Here is a 19,449-nt window from a genome sequence, read left to right on the forward strand (position 1 = left end):
ATTATGCCTTCTCCAGGTTATACATCTGCCCCTGTGTGTCGTGGTACCTTGGAGTGCCTCGGGACACTTGCAGCATACTTGCCTACTCTCCCAGAATGGCCGGGAGGCTCCCGAAAATCTGGTGACCCTCCCGGCCCCCCGGAAGAGCAGGCAAGTCTCCCGATTTCTGGAGTTCCCCCTGCCCGGCTGCCCACTTAGCGAATAAAGTGGGCGGTCCGGGCAGTCGATGACGCGGTTCTTGTTGAATCGCGTCATCATAGCCACACCCCCTGCACTATAATGCCGGTAATAGCGGCATTACACAGTGGGGGGCGTGGCTTACATGACGCAGTATATCAGCCATGCCCCTGTTCCACCTCCGCCATGCCCCCATTCCGCCTCTGACCAGCCCCTTTTGCTCGTCACATCACTGCCCCGCCCCCTGCTGAGCCGACCTGGCTGCTCGAGAAAGCAGCCATAAAGTCGGCAAGTATGACTTGCAGGGGTTCCTTAGATTATTGGTTCTGGGCCCATTTAAAATTATTTATTGTCAATGTAACAGGCAAAACCAGAGCTGGTGGCTGCCAATCATAAACTATGAGGACAAACAGAAGCAAATCCTGTCCCTCACCTCATAACTGATCCTAAGGATGACTTTTATTAAACACAAATGACTTAATGTAATATTTCTTTCTAAATTTCTCAATAAGAAACTTTTGGCCTAGGTGTACCCTGAAAAAAATTCTGATGCTATAGGGCGTGGGCCTTCAACCTGTGACCCTCCAGCTGCTTCAGAACTACACATCCTAGCATGCCCTGCCTCAGTTTTACCATGCCTTAATAGCAAAACTGTTGCAGGGCATGATGGGACGTGTAGTTCCGCAGCAGCTGGAGGGCCACAGGTTGGAGACTCATGCTCTAGGGTGCTGTGACTCAAAAAGGTTTGGGAACCACTGCATCAAGGGGTTGCACCCTTTGGGTATGGCTAGCAAAATCAAGCAGAAGGACTGCAGCGGCACAGGTAGAAGTTTTGGGGTTATTTTACCTACTGTAAGTGGAACTGATAGCCCAAGCAGTATATATACTGATCAGCAAGTTGCCATAGCCTCCGTTCATCAGGAGCTCTGACCGATACATTTAAAATGGCAAAAGAAATTATTGGTAAGCAAGCCTGATTAAGACTTTATTTCTATATAACCACTTTAAATAATCAAAGGGGAAGATGTATCAAAGCTTGGAGACAGATAAAATGGAGAAAAATAAAGTACCAAACAACCAGTTCCTGTCATGTTACAGGCTGTGTTTGAAAAATGAGAGGAGCTGATTGGTTGGTACTGTATCTCTCTCCAATGTTTAGTAAATCTCCCCCAAAGCCACCAAAGTTCGGCAGCTTTGACAAGCTCTGGTTCGTAAAGCTACCCCCAAGTGTAGGTGCCTGGTTCCCATACAATTTACATCTATCTCTGAATTAGGCCCTTTATCAAATATATCTCCTACAGTGGACCCAGCTCAATTTTACCGAGGTGCAAATTGCGACTCCTCAGTAAATGAGGCCCAGCGTGTTGTGCTTAGTCCCTGCTATATCTAGATACTCTACAGCACCGGAATGTACAATGAGAGCCACATCTCTTTGGAATACAGAACACAAAGCCAAAGCATTTTGTCAGAACACAATCTAACACGTGGCTGAGCGTCCTGTAAAATAAAAGCCTTGATGTGTGATTTTGCTTCCCTTAGATCTCGGCAGCGTTTGGCACGTAACTTACAGAGCCACTGGCGATACAAACAACATCAGACCATCCTTTTACAGTATTTGTCAATCACAATGTGTAGTAATGCTGCAACAGAAATAACATTGCCGCTGTCAGTGACCTGCCATAACAGTACGCCACACACAGCCATTAGCTTTCACTGCGGAGGTCACAGCATGAATCCCACATGTTTTAGGGATCTCCTCAATCCGTAGTTGTAGCAGGTGTCAATGATTCACCACTACAATGACGGGCGGTGAGGGCAGTGACTGGGGAGGCACTGGCTGATTGCTGAGGCAGACCCCCACCCCCATTAAAAACAAAACAAATCATTAGAGATGTGCACCGGAAATTTTTCGGGTTTTGTGTTTTGGTTTTGGGTTCGGTTCCGTGGCCGTGTTTTGGGTTCGAACGCGTTTTGGCAAAACCTCACCGAATTTTTTTTGTCGGATTCGGGTGTGTTTTGGATTCGGGTGTTTTTTTCAAAAAACCCTAAAAAACAGCTTAAATCATAGAATTTGGGGGTCATTTTGATCCCAAAGTATTATTAACCTCAATAACCATAATTTCCACTCATTTTCAGTCTATTCTGAACACCTCACACCTCACAATATTATTTTTAGTCCTAAAATTTGCACCGAGGTCGCTGGATGACTAAGCTCAGCGACCCAAGTGGCCGACACAAACACCTGGCCCATCTAGGAGTGGCACTGCAGTGTCACGCAGGATGGCCCTTCCAAAAAACACTCCCCAAACAGCACATGACGCAAAGAAAAAAAGAGGCGCAATGAGGTAGCTGTGTGAGTAAGCTAAGCGACCCTAGTGGCCGACACAAACACCTGGCCCATCTAGGAGTGGCACTGCAGTGTCAGGCCGGATGGCCCTTCCAAAAAAAACTCCCCAAACAGCACATGACGCAAAGAAGAAAAAAAAGAGGCGCAATGAGGTAGCTGTGTGACTAAGATAAACGACCCTAGTGGCCGATACAAACACCTGGCCCATCTAGGAGTGGCACTGCAGTGTCACGCAGGATGGCCCTTCCAAAAAACACTCCCCAAACAGCACATGACGCAAAGAAAAAAAGAGGCGCAATGAGGTAGCTGTGTGAGTAAGATAAGCGACCCTAGTGGCCGACACAAACACCTGGCCCATCTAGGAGTGGCACTGCAGTGTCAGGCCGGATGGCCCTTCCAAAAAATACTCCCCAAACAGCACATGACGCAAAGAAAAAAAGAGGCGCAATGAGGTAGCTGTGTGACTAAGCTCAGCGACCCTAGTGGCCGACACAAACACCTGGCCCATCTAGGAGTGGCACTGCAGTGTCACGCAGGATGGCCCTTCCAAAAAACACTCCCCAAACAGCACATGACGCAAAGAAAAAAAGAGGCGCAATGAGGTAGCTGTGTGAGTAAGCTAAGCGACCCTAGTGGCCGACACAAACACCTGGCCCATCTAGGAGTGGCACTGCAGTGTCAGGCCGGATGGCCCTTCCAAAAAAAACTCCCCAAACAGCACATGACGCAAAGAAGAAAAAAAAAGAGGCGCAATGAGGTAGCTGTGTGACTAAGATAAACGACCCTAGTGGCCGATACAAACACCTGGCCCATCTAGGAGTGGCACTGCAGTGTCACGCAGGATGGCCCTTCCAAAAAACACTCCCCAAACAGCACATGACGCAAAGAAAAAAAGAGGCGCAATGAGGTAGCTGTGTGAGTAAGATAAGCGACCCTAGTGGCCGACACAAACACCTGGCCCATCTAGGAGTGGCACTGCAGTGTCAGGCCGGATGGCCCTTCCAAAAAATACTCCCCAAACAGCACATGACGCAAAGAAGAAAAAAAAGAGGCGCAATGAGGTAGCTGTGTGACTAAGATAAGCGACCCTAGTGGCCGACACAAACACCTGGCCCATCTAGGAGTGGCACTGCAGTGTCACGCAGGATGGCCCTTCCAAAAAACACTCCCCAAACAGCACATGACGCAAAGAAAAAAAGAGGCGCAATGAGGTAGCTGTGTGAGTAAGCTAAGCGACCCTAGTGGCCGACACAAACACCTGGCCCATCTAGGAGTGGCACTGCAGTGTGAGGCCGGATGGCCCTTCCAAAAAATACTCCCCAAACAGCACATGACGCAAAGAAGAAAAAAATGAGGCGCAATGAGGTAGCTGTGTGACTAAGATAAGTGACCCTAGTGGCCGACACAAACACCTGGCCCATCTAGGAGTGGCACTGCAGTGTCACGCAGGATGGCCCTTCCAAAAAACACTCCCCAAACAGCACATGACGCAAAGAAAAATGAAAGAAAAAAGAGGTGCAAGATGGAATTGTCCTTGGGCCCTCCTACCCACCCTTATGTTGTATAAACAGGACATGCACACTTTAACCAACCCATCATTTCAGTGACAGGGTCTGCCACACGACTGTGACTGAAATGACGGGTTGGTTTGGACCCCCACCAAAAAAGAAGCAATTAATCTCTCCTTGCACAAACTGGCTCTACAGAGGCAAGATGTCCACCTCATCATCATCCTCCGATTCATCACCGTGTACATCCCCCTCCTCACAGATTATCAATTCGTCCCCACTGGAATCCACCATCACAGCTCCCTGTGTACTTTGTGGAGGCAATTGCTGCTGGTGAATGTCTCCATGGAGGAATTGATTATAATTCATTTTAATGAACATCATCTTCTCCACATTTTCTGGAAGTAACCTCGTACGCCGATTGCTGACAAGGTGAGCGGCGGCACTAAACACTCTTTCGGAGTACACACTTGTGGGAGGGCAACTTAGGTAGAATAAAGCCAGTTTGTGCAAGGGCCTCCAAATTGCCTCTTTTTCCTGCCAGTATACGTACGGACTGTCTGACGTGCCTACTTGGATGCGGTCACTCATATAATCCTCCACCATTCTTTCAATGGTGAGAGAATCATATGCAGTGACAGTAGACGACATGTCCGTAATCGTTGTCAGGTCCTTCAGTCCGGACCAGATGTCAGCATCAGCAGTCGCTCCAGACTGCCCTGCATCACCGCCAGCGGGTGGGCTCGGAATTCTGAGCCTTTTCCTCGCACCCCCAGTTGCGAGAGAATGTGAAGGAGGAGATGTTGACAGGTCGCGTTCCGCTTGACTTGACAATTTTCTCACCAGCAGTTCTTTGAACCCCTGCAGACTTGTGTCTGCCGGAAAGAGAGATACAACGTAGGTTTTAAATCTAGGATCGAGCACGGTGGCCAAAATGTAGTGCTCTGATTTCAACAGATTGACCACCCGTGAATCCTTGTTAAGCGAATTAAGGGCTCCATCCACAAGTCCCACATGCCTAGCGGAATCGCTCAGTGTTAGCTCCTCCTTCAATGTCTCCAGCTTCTTCTGCAAAAGCCTGATGAGGGGAATGACCTGACTCAGGCTGGCAGTGTCTGAACTGACTTCACGTGTGGCAAGTTCAAAAGGTTGCAGAACCTTGCACAACGTTGAAATCATTCTCCACTGCGCCTGAGACAGGTGCATTCCACCTCCTATATCGTGGTCAGTTGTATAGGTTTGAATGGCCTTTTGCTGCTCCTCCAACCTCTGAAGCATATAGAGGGTTGAATTCCACCTCGTTACCACTTCTTGCTTCAGATGATGGCAGGGCAGGTTCAGGCGTTTTTGGTGTTGCTCCAGTCTTCTGTACGTGGTGCCTGTACGCCGAAAGTGTCCCGCAATTCTTCTGGCCACCGACAGCATCTCTTGCACGCCCCTCTCGTTTTTTAAATAATTCTGCACCACCAAATTCAAGGTATGTGCAAAACATGGGACGTGCTGGAATTTGCCCATATTTAATGCACACACAATATTGCTGGCGTTGTCCGATGCCACAAATCCACAGGAGAGTCCAATTGGGGTAAGCCATTCTGCGATGATCTTCCTCAGTTGCCGTAAGAGGTTTTTAGCTGTGTGCGTATTCTTGAAAGCGGCGATACAAAGCGTAGCCTGCCTAGGAAAGAGTTGGCGTTTGCGAGATGCTGCTACTGGTGCCGCCGCTGCTGTTCTTGCGGCGGGAGTCAATACATCTACCCAGTGGGCTGTCACAGTCATATAGTCCTGAGTCTGCCCTGCTCCACTTGTCCACATGTCCGTGGTTAAGTGGACATTGGGTACAACTGCATTTTTTAGGACACTGGTGAGTCTTTTTCTGAGGTCTGTGTACATTTTCGGTATCGCCTGCCTAGAGAAATGGAACCTAGATGGTATTTGGTACCGGGGACACAGTACCTCAATCAAGTCTATAGTTGGCTCTGCAGTAATGATGGATACCGGAACCACGTTTCTCACCGCCCTGGATGCCAAGGCCTCAGTTATCCGCTTTGCAGCAGGATGACTGCTGTGATATTTCATCTTCCTCGCAAAGGACTGTTGGACAGTCAATTGCTTGGTGGAAGTAGTAAAAGTGGTCTTACGACTTCCCCTCTGAGATGACCATCGACTCCCAGCAGCAACAACAGCAGCGCCAGCAGCAGTAGGCGTTACACTCAAGGATGCATCGGAGGAATCCCAGGCAGGAGAGGACTCGTCAGAATTGCCAGTGACATGGCCTGCAGGACTATTGGCATTCATGGGGAAGGAGGAAATTGACACTGAGGGAGTTGGTGGGGTGGTTTGCGTGAGCTTGGTTACAAGAGGAAGGGATTTACTGGTCAGTGGACTGCTTCCGCTGTCGCCCAAAGTTTTTGAACTTGTCACTGACTTATGATGAATGCGCTGCAGGTGACGTATAAGGGAGGGTGTTCCGAGGTGGTTAACGTCCTTACCCCTACTTATTACAGCTTGACAAAGGCAACACACGGCTTGACACCTGTTGTCCGCATTTCTGTTGAAATACTTCCACACCGAAGAGCTGATTTTTGTGGTATTTTCACCAGGCATGTCAATGGCCATATTCCTCCCACGGACAACAGGTGTCTCCCCGGGTGCCTGACTTAAACAAACCACCTCACCATCAGAATCCTCCTTGTCAATTTCCTCCCCAGCGCCAGCAACACCCATATCCTCCTCATCCTGGTGTACTTCAACACTGACATCTTCAATCTGACTATCAGGAACTGGACTGCGGGTGCTCCTTCCAGCACTTGCAGGGGGCGTGCAAATGGTGGAAGGCGCATGCTCTTCACGTCCAGTGTTGGGAAGGTCAGGCATCGCAACCGACACAATTGGACTCTCCTTGTGGATTTGTGATTTCGAAGAACGCACAGTTCTTTGCTGTGCTTTTGCCAGCTTAAGTCTTTTCATTTTTCTAGCGAGAGGCTGAGTGCTTCCATCCTCATGTGAAGCTGAACCACTAGCCATGAACATAGGCCAGGGCCTCAGCCGTTCCTTGCCACTCCGTGTGGTAAATGGCATATTGGCAAGTTTACGCTTCTCCGACGACGATTTTATTTTAGATTTTTGAGTCCTTTTTTTACTGATATTTTGTGTTTTGGATTTTACATGCTCTGTACTATGACATTGGGCATCGGCCTTGGCAGACGACGTTGATGGAATTTCATCGTCTCGGCCATGACTAGTGGCAGCAGCTTCAGCACGAGGTGGAAGTGGATCTTGATCTTTCCCTATTTTTGGAACCTCAACATTTTTGTTCTCCATATTTTAATAGGCACAACTAAAAGGCACCTCAGGTAAACAATGGAGATGGATGGATACTAGTATACTTATGGATGACGAGTGACTGATGACACAGAGGTAGCTACAGCCATGGACTACCGTACTGCGTCTGCTAGTATAGAGATGATAATGATATAAAAAATATATATATATCACTACTGCAGGTATATATAATATAATGACGGACCTGCTGGACACTGTCAGCAGACTCCTAAACTACTAGTATGAAGCAGATAGAAAAAAAAACCCCACCACAGGTAGGTATACAATTATGGACGAGCACTGACGACACAGAGGTAGCTACAGCCGTGGACTACCGTACTGCGTCTGCTAGTATAGAGATGATAATGATATAAAAAATATATATATCACTACTGCAGGTATATATAATATAATGACGGACCTGCTGGACACTGTCAGCAGACTCCTAAACTACTAGTATGAAGAAGATAGAAAAAAAAAACCCACCACAGGTAGGTATACAATTATGGACGAGCACTGACGACACAGAGGTAGCTACAGCCGTGGACTACCGTACTGCGTCTGCTAGTATAGAGATTATAATGATATAAAAAATATATATATATCACTACTGCAGGTATATATAATATAATGACGGACCTGCTGGACACTGTCAGCAGACTCCTAAACTACTAGTATGAAGAAGATAGAAAAAAAAACCCCACCACAGGTAGGTATACAATTATGGACGAGCACTGACGACACAGAGGTAGCTACAGCCGTGGACTACCGTACTGCATCTGCTAGTATAGAGATGATAAGGATATAAAAAAAATATATATATCACTACTGCAGGTATATATAATATAATGACGGACCTGCTGGACACTGTCAGCAGACTCCTAAACTACTAGTATGAAGAAGATAGAGAAAAAAAAACCACCACAGGTAGGTATACAATTATGGACGAGCACTGACGACACAGAGGTAGCTACAGCCGTGGACTACCGTACTGCGTCTGCTAGTATAGAGATGATAATGATATAAAAAATATATATATATCACTACTGCAGGTATATATAATATAATGACGGACCTGCTGGACACTGTCAGCAGACTCCTAAACTACTAGTATGAAGAAGATTGAAAAAAAAACCCCCACCACAGGTAGGTATACAATTATGGACGAGCACTGACGACACAGAGGTAGCCACAGCCGTGGACTACCGTACTGCGTCTGCTAATATAGAGATGATAAAGATGATAGAGATGAGCAAAAAAAATATAACACTACTGCAGGTAAATATTTATATAATATAATGAATGACGGACCTGCTGGACACTGTCAGCAGAATGCGTTTATAGAATAAATAAAAAAAACACCACAGGAGTGTTTAACTTTTTCAGGCAGACAATATACTGGTGGTCACTGGTCAGTCACACTGGCAGCAAAAGTGTGCACTGTACTCCTGCTATAACTGCACCCCAGTCTCCCCCACAATTCAGCTGTGTGAGCAGTGAGCACTCAGCACAGTCAGATATACATAGATGATATTATCATGCAGCACACTGAGGCTGAGCACAGATATGGTATGTGACTGTGTATCGTTTTTTTTTCAGGCAGAGAACGGATTATATTAAATAATAAATAAAACTGGTGGTGGTCAGTCACTAGTAGTAACTAACTATCAGCAAAACTCTGCACTCTGAGTACTCCTAATGCTCCCCAAAATTACTAAGTAATCAACTCAAGTGTCTCTATCTATTCTAACGGAGAGGACGCCAGCCACGTCCTCTCCCTATCAATCTCAATGCACGTGTGAAAATGGCGGCGACGCGCGGCTCCTTATATAGAATCCGAGTCTCGCGATAGAATACGAGCCTCGCGAGAATCCGACAGCGGGATGATGACGTTCGGGCGCGCTCGGGTTAGCCGAGCAAGGCGGGAAGATCCGAGTCTGCCTCGGACCCGTGTAAAAAGGCTGAAGTTCGGGGGGGTTCGGATTCCGAGGAACCGAACCCGCTCATCTCTACAAATCATAAGGTTCCCCTTATTTAAGCAAAACCAGCACTAGGCTGAACCTGCCGGGAGGTGGAAATAATGCCATAGCAGGGGAGACACTCAGCATGGGGTCCCCATGCCATAACATTAAACACCTCCCCCCCAACCAGTCAACCCCTGTTGGGTGCGGGGTTCATGATATGCTAATATTGTTCTTTACAGTCGGACTACAGGTCCCAGCAAGCCTGCCCCAGCATGCCGGCGCTTCGGGAACCACAAGTGCCAGCATGCCTGGACATTAAGGGCCCGCTGGCACCCGTAGTCCGCCTGTAAAGAATATATTAACATAAAAACAGAACACCTAATGTTTAAATAGTTTATTAAGCAGCACCTTCACCTGGGGGCGCCGGCATTTCTGCTCTTTTTCATGGCCGCCGCCTCCCCAGGGCTTCCGGCGTCTTCTGTCTTCGGGGGCTATTTCCTGCTCCCTCCCCGCCGCCGGACTGACCGCAGCTAGCTCGCCACTGGCTTATATAAGCCAGTTGAGGGGGCAGGGTGATGACGCAGCGAGCTGTGATTGGCTCGCGGCGGCCATCTTGAATTTCAAAAATGACGCGGAGGCGCCATTTTTTAAATGGGAAGCCGTCTCTTCGCTGCTGAACTCTGCAGAATGGCTGGCAGGGACTGGATCCTCTTGGATCCAGGTCTGCCACCAGCAACCCTTTCTCCGCCGCGTCCCGCCGCTGCCGCACCGCCGCATTTGTGCCCGTTGGTCAGCGGATCCAGTGGATCCGCTGGACCAATCGTATCTGCAGGACTTACAGGGGCGTGCATTCATGTGGGCTGAATGCACGCCCCTGTCATTGAGGCACCTGTATTGGTGCCGCTTCCCTATGTTTTTTCAATGGGCTTTTACAGCCCATGGCTTGGCCCACCCCAGAGCCGGCCCTAGGCATGGGCAAACTAGGCAAATGCCTAGGGCATTTGGAATGTCATGGGGCACAAGCAGATTCTGCTGATTAAAATGATATGCAGCATGCATATATTCTGTGTGTGACTGCGGCTGTATCTGCATACGAAATGCTAAGTTACAGTGTATTCCCGGAAATAACTGTAACGTAGCATTTCGTATGCAGATACAGCCACAGTCAGACACAGAATATAGCAGAATTTGCTTGTGCATCCTAGTCACACAGCATTACAAATTAAATAATTTTTGGTAAAGAAAGGTGCCCAACGTTAGCAGAGCTGCCAGCTGACTCACGCAAGGCATCTCCTGCTGCATGTCGTATTGAGGCAAGATGTATGAGGACACATCTGTATCCAAGCAGAGGCAGAGGTCACAGTGAAAGTTGCCGTGTGAGTGCTGTGTGCGGGTGGGTTGTGCAATAGTGTCCGGCATGTGTGTAAGGGGCATTATGTGTATAAGCGCATTAATAAAGGTTGGCATAACGTGTAAGGTGCATTATTTTTTATAAGGACATTAATAATGTGTGTCATATGTGTAAGGGGCATTACTGTGTGGTATTATGTATTTATATGCAATACTAATGTGTGGCATTATGTGTATAAGGTGCTCTACTGTGTGTTGTAATGTATAGAAAGGGCACTACTGTGTGGTCTAATGTGAATAAAGAGCAATATGATGTGGTGTAATGTGAATAAGGAGCAATTCAGTGTGATGTTATGTGAATAAGGGGCACTACTGTGAAGAGAAACATATATAAGGTAAAGTAGTACTACTGTGATGTAACATGAATAAGGGACACTCGCATGATATAATGTGAATAAAGTTGCACTACTGTGTGGCATTATTTGATATGGGGGTACTATTGTCTGGGCATGCACCTTCCCAGCAAGAACATGCCCCTTTTTGGGTTATGTGCTGAATGTAGAGATGAGCGCCTGAAATTTTTCGGGTTTTGTGTTTTGGTTTTGGGTTCGGTTCCGCGGCCGTGTTTTGGGTTCGACTGCGTTTTGGCAAAACCTCACCGAATTTTTTTTGTTGGATTCGGGTGTGTTTTGGATTCGGGTGTTTTTTTCAAAAAACCCTAAAAAACAGCTTAAATCATAGAATTTGGGGGTCATTTTGATCCCATATTATTATTAACCTCAAAAACCATAATTTCCACTCATTTTCAGTCTATTCTGAATACCTCACACCTCACAATATTATTTTTAGACCTAAAATTTGCACCGAGGTCGCTGGATGACTAAGCTAAGCGACCCTAGTGGCCGACACAAACACCTGGCCCATCTAGGAGTGGCACTGCAGTGTCACGCAGGATGTCCCTTCCAAAAAACCCTCCCCAAACAGCACATGACGCAAAGAAAAAAAGAGGCGCAATGAGGTAGCTGTGTGAGTAAGATTAGCGACCCTAGTGGCCGACACAAACACCGGGCCCATTTAGGAGTGGCACTGCAGTGTCACGCAGGATGTCCCTTCCAAAAAACCCTCCCCAAACAGCACATGACGCAAAGAAAAAAAGAGGCGCAATGAGGTAGCTGTGTGAGTAAGATTAGCGACCCTAGTGGCCGACACAAACACCGGGCCCATCTAGGAGTGGCACTGCAGTGTCACGCAGGATGGCCCTTCCAAAAAACACTCCCCAAACAGCACATGACGCAAAGAAAAAAAGAGGCGCAATGAGGTAGCTGACTGTGTGAGTAAGATAAGCGACCCTAGTGGCCGACACAAACACCGGGCCCATTTAGGAGTGGCACTGCAGTGTCACGCAGGATGTCCCTTCCAAAAAACCCTCCCCAAACAACACATGACGCAAAGAAAAAAAGAGGCGCAATGAGGTAGCTGTGTGAGTAAGATTAGCGACCCTAGTGGCCGACACAAACACCGGGCCCATTTAGGAGTGGCACTGCAGTGTCACGCAGGATGTCCCTTCCAAAAAACCCTCCCCAAACAGCACATGACGCAAAGAAAAAAAGAGGCGCAATGAGGTAGCTGTGTGAGTAAGATTAGCAACCCTAGTGGCCGACACAAACACCGGGCCCATCTAGGAGTGGCACTGCAGTGTCACGCAGGATGGCCCTTCCAAAAAACACTCCCCAAACAGCACATGACGCAAAGAAAAAAAGAGGCGCAATGAGGTAGCTGACTGTGTGAGTAAGATAAGCGACCCTAGTGGCCGACACAAACACCGGGCTCATTTAGGAGTGGCACTGCAGTGTCACGCAGGATGTCCCTTCCAAAAAACCCTCCCCAAACAGCACATGACGCAAAGAAAAAAAGAGGCGCAATGAGGTAGCTGTGTGAGTAAGATTAGCGACCGTAGTGGCCGACACAAACACCGGGCCCATTTAGGAGTGGCACTGCAGTGTCACGCAGGATGTCCCTTCCAAAAAACCCTCCCCAAACAGCACATGACGCAAAGAAAAAAAGAGGCGCAATGAGGTAGCTGACTGTGTGAGTAAGATAAGCGACCCTAGTGGCCGACACAAACACCGGGCCCATTTAGGAGTGGCACTGCAGTGTCACGCAGGATGTCCCTTCCAAAAAACCCTCCCCAAACAGCACATGACGCAAAGAAAAATAAAAGAAAAAAGAGGTGCAAGATGGAATTGTCCTTGGGCCCTCCCACCCACCCTTATGTTGTATAAACAAAACAGGACATGCACACTTTAACCAACCCATCATTTCAGTGACAGGGTCTGCCACACGACTGTGACTGATATTAGAGATGAGCGGGTTCGGTTTCTCTGAATCCGAACCCGCCAGAACTTCATGTTTTTTTTCACGGGTCCGAGCGACTCGGATCTTCCCGCCTTGCTCGGTTAACCCGAGCGCGCCCGAACGTCATCATGACGCTGTCGGATTCTCGCGAGGCTCGGATTCTATCGCGAGACTCGGATTCTATATAAGGAGCCGCGCGTCGCCGCCATTTTCACACGTGCATTGAGATTGATAGGGAGAGGACGTGGCTGGCGTCCTCTCCATTTAGATTATAAGAGACTGAGAGAGATTTACTGGAGCTGACTAGGAGGAGTACTGTTACTGTAGAAGTGTAGAGACTGAGTGGAGAGAGTTTACTAGTGAGGACAGTGCAGTTTACTTTATAATCCGTTCTCTGCCTGAAAAAAGCGATACACAGCACACAGTGACTCAGTCACATACCATATCTGTGTGCACTGCTCAGGCTCAGGCCAGTGTGCTGCATCATCTATTATCTATATATAATATTATATATATCTGTCTGACTGCTCAGCTCACACAGCTTATAATTGTGGGGGAGACTGGGGAGCACTACTGCAGTGCCAGTTATAGGTTATAGCAGGAGCCAGGAGTACATAATATATTATATAGTGAGTGACCACCAGACACACAGTGCAGTTTATTTAATATATCCGTTCTCTGCCTGAAAAAAGCGATACACACAGTGACTCAGTCAGTCACATACCATATCTGTGTGCACTGCTCAGGCTCAGGCCAGTGTGCTGCATCATCTATATAATATATTATATATCTGTCTGACTGCTCAGCTCACACAGCTTATAATTGTGGGGGAGACTGGGGAGCACTACTGCAGTGCCAGTTATAGGTTATAGCAGGAGCCAGGAGTACATAATATTATATTAAAATTAAACAGTGCACACTTTTGCTGCAGGAGTGCCACTGCCAGTGTGACTAGTGACCAGTGACCTGACCACCAGTATATATAATATTAGTAGTATACTATCTCTTTATCAACCAGTCTATATTAGCAGCAGACACAGTACAGTGCGGTAGTTCACGGCTGTGGCTACCTCTGTGTCGGCACTCGGCAGCCCGTCCATAATTGTATATACCACCTAACCGTGGTTTTTTTTTCTTTCTTTATACATACATACTAGTTACGAGTATACTATCTCTTTATCAACCAGTCTATATTAGCAGCAGACACAGTACAGTGCGGTAGTTCACGGCTGTGGCTACCTCTGTGTCGGCACTCGGCAGCCCGTCCATAATTGTATATACCACCTAACCGTGGTTTTTTTTTCTTTCTTTATACATACATACTAGTTACGAGTATACTATCTCTTTATCAACCAGTCTATATATTAGCAGCAGACACAGTACAGTGCGGTAGTTCACGGCTGTGGCTACCTCTGTGTCGGCACTCGGCAGCCCGTCCATAATTGTATATACCACCTAACCGTGGTTTTTTTTTCTTTCTTTATACATACATACTAGTTACGAGTATACTATCTCTTTATCAACCAGTCTATATTAGCAGCAGACACAGTACAGTGCGGTAGTTCACGGCTGTGGCTACCTCTGTGTCGGCACTCGGCAGCCCGTCCATAATTGTATATACCACCTAACCGTGGTTTTTTTTTCTTTCTTTATACATACATACTAGTTACGAGTATACTATCTCTTTATCAACCAGTCTATATATTAGCAGCAGACACAGTACAGTGCGGTAGTTCACGGCTGTGGCTACCTCTGTGTCGGCACTCGGCAGCCCGTCCATAATTGTATATACCACCTAACCGTGGTTTTTTTTTCTTTCTTTATACATACATACTAGTTACGAGTATACTATCTCTTTATCAACCAGTCTATATATTAGCAGCAGACACAGTACAGTGCGGTAGTTCACGACTGTGGCTACCTCTGTGTCGGCACTCGGCAGCCCGTCCATAATTGTATATACCACCTAACCGTGGTTTTTTTTTCTTTCTTTATACATACATACTAGTTACGAGTATACTATCTCTTTATCAACCAGTCTATATATTAGCAGCAGACACAGTACAGTGCGGTAGTTCACGGCTGTGGCTACCTCTGTGTCGGCACTCGGCAGCCCGTCCATAATTGTATATACCACCTAACCGTGGTTTTTTTTCTTTCTTTATACATACATACTAGTTACGAGTATACTATCTCTTTATCAACCAGTCTATATATTAGCAGCAGACACAGTACAGTGCGGTAGTTCACGGCTGTGGCTACCTCTGTGTCGGCACTCGGCAGCCCGTCCATAATTGTATATACCACCTAACCGTGGTTTTTTTTTCTTTCTTTATACATACATACTAGTTACGAGTATACTATCTCTTTATCAACCAGTCTATATATTAGCAGCAGACACAGTACAGTGCGGTAGTTCACGGCTGTGGCTACCTCTGTGTCGGCACTCGGCAGCCCGTCCATAATTGTATACTAGTATCCAATCCATCCATCTCCATTGTTTACCTGAGGTGCCTTTTAGTTGTGCCTATTAAAATATGGAGAACAAAAATGTTGAGGTTCCAAAATTAGGGAAAGATCAAGATCCACTTCCACCTCGTGCTGAAGCTGCTGCCACTAGTCATGGCCGAGACGATGAAATGCCAGCAACGTCGTCTGCCAAGGCCGATGCCCAATGTCATAGTACAGAGCATGTCAAATCCAAAACACCAAATATCAGTAAAAAAAGGACTCCAAAACCTAAAATAAAATTGTCGGAGGAGAAGCGTAAACTTGCCAATATGCCATTTACCACACGGAGTGGCAAGGAACGGCTGAGGCCCTGGCCTATGTTCATGGCTAGTGGTTCAGCTTCACATGAGGATGGAAGCACTCAGCCTCTCGCTAGAAAAATGAAAAGACTCAAGCTGGCAAAAGCAGCACAGCAAAGAACTGTGCATTCTTCGAAATCCCAAATCCACAAGGAGAGTCCAATTGTGTCGGTTGCGATGCCTGACCTTCCCAACACTGGACGTGAAGAGCATGCGCCTTCCACCATTTGCACGCCCCCTGCAAGTGCTGGAAGGAGCACCCGCAGTCCAGTTCCTGATAGTCAGATTGAAGATGTCAGTGTTGAAGTACACCAGGATGAGGAGGATATGGGTGTTGCTGGCGCTGGGGAGGAAATTGACCAGGAGGATTCTGATGGTGAGGTGGTTTGTTTAAGTCAGGCACCCGGGGAGACACCTGTTGTCCGTGGGAGGAATATGGCCGTTGACATGCCAGGTGAAAATACCAAAAAAATCAGCTCTTCGGTGTGGAGGTATTTCACCAGAAATGCGGACAACAGGTGTCAAGCCGTGTGTTCCCTTTGTCAAGCTGTAATAAGTAGGGGTAAGGACGTTAACCACCTCGGAACATCCTCCCTTATACGTCACCTGCAGCGCATTCATAATAAGTCAGTGACAAGTTCAAAAACTTTGGGTGACAGCGGAAGCAGTCCACTGACCAGTAAATCCCTTCCTCTTGTAACCAAGCTCACGCAAACCACCCCACCAACTCCCTCAGTGTCAATTTCCTCCTTCCCCAGGAATGCCAATAGTCCTGCAGGCCATGTCACTGGCAATTCTGACGAGTCCTCTCCTGCCTGGGATTCCTCCGATGCATCCTTGCGTGTAACGCCTACTGCTGCTGGCGCTGCTGTTGTTGCCGCTGGGAGTCGATGGTCATCCCAGAGGGGAAGTCGTAAGCCCACTTGTACTACTTCCAGTAAGCAATTGACTGTTCAACAGTCCTTTGCGAGGAAGATGAAATATCACAGCAGTCATCCTACTGCAAAGCGGATAACTGAGTCCTTGACAACTATGTTGGTGTTAGACGTGCGTCCGGTATCCGCCGTTAGTTCACAGGGAACTAGACAATTTATTGAGGCAGTGTGCCCCCGTTACCAAATACCATCTAGGTTCCACTTCTCTAGGCAGGCGATACCGAGAATGTACACGGACGTCAGAAAAAGACTCACCAGTGTCCTAAAAAATGCAGTTGTACCCAATGTCCACTTAACCACGGACATGTGGACAAGTGGAGCAGGGCAGGGTCAGGACTATATGACTGTGACAGCCCACTGGGTAGATGTATGGACTCCCGCCGCAAGAACAGCAGCGGCGGCACCAGTAGCAGCATCTCGCAAACGCCAACTCTTTCCTAGGCAGGCTACGCTTTGTATCACCGCTTTCCAGAATACGCACACAGCTGAAAACCTCTTACGGCAACTGAGGAAGATCATCGCGGAATGGCTTACCCCAATTGGACTCTCCTGTGGATTTGTGGCATCGGACAACGCCAGCAATATTGTGTGTGCATTAAATATGGGCAAATTCCAGCACGTCCCATGTTTTGCACATACCTTGAATTTGGTGGTGCAGAATTTTTTAAAAAACGACAGGGGCGTGCAAGAGATGCTGTCGGTGGCCAGAAAAATTGCGGGACACTTTCGGCGTACAGGCACCACGTACAGAAGACTGGAGCTCCACCAAAAACTACTGAACCTGCCCTGCCATCATCTGAAGCAAGAAGTGGTAACGAGGTGGAATTCAACCCTCTATATGCTTCAGAGGTTGGAGGAGCAGCAAAAGGCCATTCAAGCCTATACAATTGAGCACGATATAGGAGGTGGAATGCACCTGTCTCAAGTGCAGTGGAGAATGATTTCAACGTTGTGCAAGGTTCTGATGCCCTTTGAACTTGCCACACGTGAAGTCAGTTCAGACACTGCCAGCCTGAGTCAGGTCATTCCCCTCATCAGGCTTTTGCAGAAGAAGCTGGAGGCATTGAAGAAGGAGCTAAAAGGGAGCGATTCCGCTAGGCATGTGGGACTTGTGGATGCAGCCCTTAATTCGCTTAACAAGGATTCACGGGTGGTCAATCTGTTGAAATCAGAGCACTACATTTTGGCCACCGTGCTCGATCCTAGATTTAAAGCCTACCTTGGATCTCTCTTTCCGGCAGACACAGGTCTGCTGGGGTTGAAAGACCTGCTGGTGACAAAATTGTCAAGTCAAGCGGAACGCGACCTGTCAACATCTCCTCCTTCACATTCTCCCGCAACTGGGGGTGCGAGGAAAAGGCTCAGAATTCCGAGCCCACCCGCTGGCGGTGATGCAGGGCAGTCTGGAGCGACTGCTGATGCTGACATCTGGTCCGGACTGAAGGACCTGACAACGATTACGGACATGTCGTCTACTGTCACTGCATATGATTCTCTCAACATTGATAGAATGGTGGAGGATTATATGAGTGACCGCATCCAAGTAGGCACGTCACACAGTCCGTACTTATACTGGCAGGAAAAAGAGGCAATTTGGAGGCCCTTGCACAAACTGGCTTTATTCTACCTAAGTTGCCCTCCCACAAGTGTGTACTCCGAAAGAGTGTTTAGTGCCGCCGCTCACCTTGTCAGCAATCGGCGTACGAGGTTACATCCAGAAAATGTGGAGAAGATGATGTTCATTAAAATGAATTATAATCAATTCCTCCGCGGAGACATTGACCAGCAGCAATTGCCTCCACAAAGTACACAGGGAGCTGAGATGGTGGATTCCAGTGGGGACGAATTGATAATCTGTGAGGAGGGGGATGTACACGGTGATATATCGGAGGGTGAAGATGAGGTGGACATCTTGCCTCTGTAGAGCCAGTTTGTGCAAGGAGAGATTAATTGCTTCTTTTTTGGGGGGGGTCCAAACCAACCCGTCATATCAGTCACAGTCGTGTGGCAGACCCTGTCACTGAAATGATGGGTTGGTTAAAGTGTGCATGTCCTGTTTTGTTTATACAACATAAGGGTGGGTGGGAGGGCCCAAGGACAATTCCATCTTGCACCTCTTTTTTCTTTTCTTTTTCTTTGCATCATGTGCTGATTGGGGAGGGTTTTTTGGAAGGGACATCCTGCGTGACACTGCAGTGCCACTCCTAGATGGGCCCGGTGTTTGTGTCGGCCACTAGGGTCGCTAATCTTACTCACACAGCTACCTCATTGCGCCTCTTTTTTTCTTTGCGTCATGTGCTGTTTGGGGAGGGTTTTTTGGAAGGGACATCCTGCGTGACACTGCAGTGCCACTCCTAGATGGGCCCGGTGTTTGTGTCGGCCACTAGGGTCGCTAATCTTACTCACACAGCTACCTCATTGCGCCTCTTTTTTTCTTTGCGTCATGTGCTGTTTGGGGAGGGTTTTTTGGAAGGGCCATCCTGCGTGACACTGCAGTGCCACTCCTAGATGGGCCCGGTGTTTGTGTCGGCCACTAGGGTCGCTAATCTTACTCACACAGCTACCTCATTGCGCCTCTTTTTTTCTTTGCGTCATGTGCTGTTTGGGGAGGGTTTTTTGGAAGGGACATCCTGCGTGACACTGCAGTGCCACTCCTAGATGGGCCCGGTGTTTGTGTCGGCC

At 47.7% G+C, this 19,449-nt stretch overlaps 1 long non-coding RNA gene across 1 annotated transcript in view; it reads left to right on the forward strand.

Moving 5' to 3' along the window:
- Positions 1-19,449, forward strand: part of LOC135050505 (uncharacterized) — a 453,929-nt gene that overhangs the window by 299,635 nt on the left and 134,845 nt on the right. The gene's annotated exons all lie outside the window — the stretch shown is intronic.

Source organism: Pseudophryne corroboree, chromosome 2 (assembly GCF_028390025.1).
Source record: "Pseudophryne corroboree isolate aPseCor3 chromosome 2, aPseCor3.hap2, whole genome shotgun sequence".
Classification (NCBI taxonomy): domain Eukaryota; kingdom Metazoa; phylum Chordata; class Amphibia; order Anura; family Myobatrachidae; genus Pseudophryne; species Pseudophryne corroboree.